At 33.0% G+C, this 5,000-nt stretch overlaps 1 protein-coding gene across 2 annotated transcripts in view; it reads left to right on the top strand.

Annotated features, from left to right (window-relative positions):
- Nucleotides 1–5,000, top strand: part of LOC135222954 (neuropeptide SIFamide receptor-like) — a 229,382-nt gene that overhangs the window by 46,535 nt on the left and 177,847 nt on the right. The gene's annotated exons all lie outside the window — the stretch shown is intronic.

Here is a 5,000-nt window from a genome sequence, read left to right as displayed (position 1 = left end):
TTCTCCATACCCTATTGATCTTCTGCGTTGCATTAATCTCTATGAAAAGGGATTTTCGTCCCCTCTGGCCCACACAAATTCATCGTCATCTCTCTCGGTCCTTTGTGAACGACAAATCAAACCCTTTTCAGTTCTGCGGCCACTTTTAATATGGGCGGGGGGGGGGGGTGGGGGGTGGGGGCGGGTCTTCCTTGTTGGCAAGAAAATAACAGCCACTCTCAGAGTTCGGAGTTGTTGCAAGTTGTCTTTTTTGAATAAAATATTTTTATAATATTGAGTTTTTATTTCACCACACACACAAATATACTATATATATCTATATATATATATTATATCTATATATATAGCATTATATATATATATATAATATATATATATATATAGTTGTAAACGGTACATATAATAATATATATATATTTATATATATATATATATATATATATATATATATATATAAAGTATGTATGTGTATATATGTGTATAAAATGTAATATATATATATATATATATATAATTATAAATATTATTATATGTCTATTATATAATATATATATATATATATATACAAAACATGAAACCAAATTATACAAATATACTAATGCACACAATAATTGTTAAAACGGACGTCTCAAGTGATCATCAACTCCCCGATTTGAAAAAGATGTCGAATAAATAGGGGAAAATTGCAGAATTCTAATCTGATCTTTATCGATAGACTGTTTTTCTTAAAGACTAAAGAATATATCTGTATTATACACCAAGAAGGGGACTCTTCATAATTTCTATGAAAAATATCTGAATAAGGAAAATATGGATAAACTTTCTCTTGAACAATTTCATTTTTCATGTAACAAGAGAATGATGATATTTGTAAATTGTATTCAGCTTTTTTTTTTTTTAAAGATCATGGTAAGTTCCATCACGTTTATGATAGCACAGAGATTTATCCACTTGATGATTTCCTCTCAGTCAGTATGTTACGTATTATAAGTTAATGAAGGAGATAGATCAAACCCAGGGTGTAAATAAGGGCATGGCAAAAGTTACGAGTGATAGTGTTGCTTTTTATATAGTTAGAAAAAATAATTGAAAATGGTCAGGTAGTAAGCGAGTCATAAAAATAATCCACAAAGCTGTAGACACACATACATATATATTATATTTATACATACACACACACGCAAACACACATATATATATGTATATATATATATTTATATATTATATATATATTTAGATATATATATATATATATATATATATATTCCTTGTGTGTGTCTCCATGCCCGCACGAGTTTGTATACAAGATATATCCATCATACAAGAGTTACCAATACGTCGGTGTACGCATACATACATACATAGAAACGAGTGAGAGAGAGAGAGAGAGAGAGAGAGAGAGAGAGAGAGAGAGAGGTTTCAGAGCACGTACAACAGGTGACCAATTCTTTCTCAGTTCCAGGAAACCCCTTTTACTTATGATTTACGGAAGCCCTTACAAATTACTTAATTAATTGATCCCATTGTGTGGAGAATTCTTTAAAAATCTCGCAAAGATTTTGCTCTGCAAAACACACACGTACCACGCTGCTTCTCAGAGATGTGTATTAAACATGGGGTCATCGTGTAGTAGTGGTAGTGATGTTGACTATTATTATGATTATTTAGCTTGTGTGTGTGTGCGCGTGTGTGTGTGTGTGTTTCTGTGTGTCCCATATTCATAAGTAATTATGGAACATGAAATATGAAGGATTCTTGAGTTCTTAATCTCTGTCTAAAATTTTGTTAAATAGGGAGGCCTGAGTATATGATATCTTGTGCCCAAACGTATGAATATTCATACAGTGTATACGGATTAACCAATTAGCCTATGAACGTGCTAACATTGCATGCATATTGCTTCCTTATGACAAGTCTGCCAATGTTATTCCAACCGCTCTGCCTCACTATAATGTCATTCACGTAATGCCTTTCCTGAGGCCAAAGCAATAACATCACATCATTACTTGATGTACGCCATTCGATCATTACCAGTCCTAGCAACCCACACCTTTCCTATCGTTGCCCCCTACCCCCTACCCTATATATTCCTAATTCCACTCGCCTCCAGTACGGATTCAGATTACTTACGGCCACATTATCACAGGTAGGTTAGGCAGATCCAAATCAGGGTAGATGGACGGGGGCTTTTCCCGAGGTACTTTGTGTGTAGGTGAAAGCACAGAAATTAAGAAAAATAATTGGAAACAAACATATGTTAATATATAAACTTATAATGATGTATAGGCAAAGAATAATAGAAAACAGGTTTAGTCTATTGTGGTACATGTGTATTACATGATCAAAATAAGGTTATTGTTTTATAACGATTGCATTCTTTTTTAAGATAATTAAATGGAAACAAAGATACTTACATGAGCACAATGACTTTATTGTTTTATAACGATTGCATTCTTTTACATACCTAATTTGCGTAAACTTTTAGCATTAATACAAAAAAGGTTTCTGCTAGCACAAAAACACACATATAAATAATTTATATATATATATAATTTAATATTTAATAAAAAGAAAAAAATATGTACATTAGCAGGATTATGATGGTTTATTCAATGTTTTTAATTTATCGTATGGCTTTTTTAAGAAAATACACACACACATATATATACATACATACATACAAACATATATATATATATATATATATATATATATATATATATATATATATATACACACACATATATGAATATGATGTATGTAGTATGTATGTATGATGTATATGTATTATATATTATATATAGATATATATATATATATATATATCTTATATATCTATATATATATATATATATATATATATATAATATATTATATATATATAATATATTATATATTAATTATATATAATATTATATTATATTATATATATATTATATAATATATATTGCGCGATGATCGTTAGGATATATTATATAATATATATATATATATATCTATATAATAAATATATATGTATTTATATATTTATAATATATTAATAATAATTACACACACACCACACCAAAACCACACACATATATATATATATATATATATATATATATATATTTATGTATATAATCCCAACGAGCATCACGCAATCAAGTGGTCTTTGTAAGACACCTGGAAAAAAACAATCTAATTAGAGGGAAAGCAATCAACGATATTGCAGGTGATCGAAAAGAATTTTCCTTTTTATAAACAATCTATTCATAGGATATTTTAAAATCTGTGTGAAAAAAGCATTAAACAAATAATAAAAAAAAAAAAACACGAATATTGTGGGATTAAGTTGACCACTACAGAAGGGTATAGTTTTCTGTAAAAGAAAACTATTGTGCTGGCTTTGTCAGTCCGTCCGCCCTCAGATCTTAAAACGTACTGAGGCTAGAGGGCTGCAAATTGTTATGGTGATCATTCACCCTCCAATCATCAAACATGCTAAATTGCAACCCTCGAGACTGAGAAAGAGTTTTTTTTTTTTAAGGTTAAAGTTAGCCATAATCGTGCTTCTGGCAACGATAAAGGATAGCTTGCCCACCGATTCAGTAGTCCCGAGTTCCATTCCCCACTCTGCCAACGTGGAATCAGAGGAATTTTTTTCTGGTGATTAGAAATTGATTTCTCGATACAATGTGCTCCAGATCCCACAATAAGCTGTAGGTCCCGTTGCTTGGTAACCAATTGGTTCCTAGCCACGTAAAAATATCTAATCCTTCGGGCCAGCGCTAGGAGAGCTGTTAATCAGCTCAGTGGTCTGGTTAAACTAAGATATACTCAACTTGAAGTTTCTAGGGTCGTGGCTCTATAGAGCATTATACCGAGACCACCGAAATATTATACGCTGTAGCGGCTGTACTTAAAACTTTAGTTACAGAAAGAAAGAGAAAAAAAAAAAGTCTTACGATCAACCCGTATTCCTTCTCCGGCTGTTAAGCCACAAGGATCGGGTTCCGCAACGCTAACTGGATGTTAAGGAACGTGAAATCGCATCTGTTTCGCTGGAAATACCCAGACAATTACGGCTCATTTGGTATGGAAGTAAGTGAACCAAAACGGCCGAAAGATTAGGTATATGTTTCGCACATACTGAATTGAATATAGTATTTAGGCCAAAGACCAAGCACTGGAACCTATGAGGTCATTCAGCGCTGAAACGGAAATTGAGAGTAAGAGGCTTGAAAGGTATAACAGGAGGAAAACCTCAAAGCAGTTGCGCTATAAATCAATTATTAGGAGGTGAGAAAGTAAGATGGAAGAAAGAGAATATGAAAAGAGGTATAGCAACAGAAATGAAAGGGGTGGCAGCTAGGGGCCGAAGGCACGCTGCAAAGAACCTCATGTAATGCCTACAGTGCACCGCAAGAGGGTGCACTGACGGCACTACCTTCCTACGGGGATTTCGCACATATTAGTCTCTCCAATCGTGAGGGAATTTCAACAAATCCTTCAGAGGGTGGAAGTGACAGAATGCTGAAATTTTCCGGTTATTTGTCCCGTGATTGGACAAGAGAAGTGATGGTGGGGTAAGGTCCTTGCAAAACAACTGGGTTCTTTCGGTACGAAAAATAAATCCGATTCTGAAGTTACTATGGAATCTTTTTTTAAGAGGATTCAATTCATACAAGTTGACCTCATTCTGGGCGTCTCTAAATAACAACAAATAAGCCCCACGCATGATACTTAAGCGTCGCAAACTACAGGGTCAAAGATGTTGTGAGGAGCAGTCGAAAGCATTTTTTTGCACCTAGTGAGTTCAGATACGTTTAAAGGCCAATGAGTGATAATACATTTCTGCTCTGTCATTAAACATAATTGTTTTACAACACTGACAAAAATTAATTGCAATGATACACCGGGCAAACTAGTAGAGACATCAATAAAGACCAAAAGATATTAAATTAATAAGACAAACCTCTCTCTCTCTCTCTCTCTCTCTCTCTCTCTCTCTCTCTCTC

Source organism: Macrobrachium nipponense, chromosome 8 (genome assembly GCF_015104395.2).
Source record: "Macrobrachium nipponense isolate FS-2020 chromosome 8, ASM1510439v2, whole genome shotgun sequence".
NCBI lineage: Eukaryota > Metazoa > Arthropoda > Malacostraca > Decapoda > Palaemonidae > Macrobrachium > Macrobrachium nipponense.
Note: the sequence above shows the minus strand (reverse complement) of the source record. Positions and strands in the feature narration are given on the sequence as shown.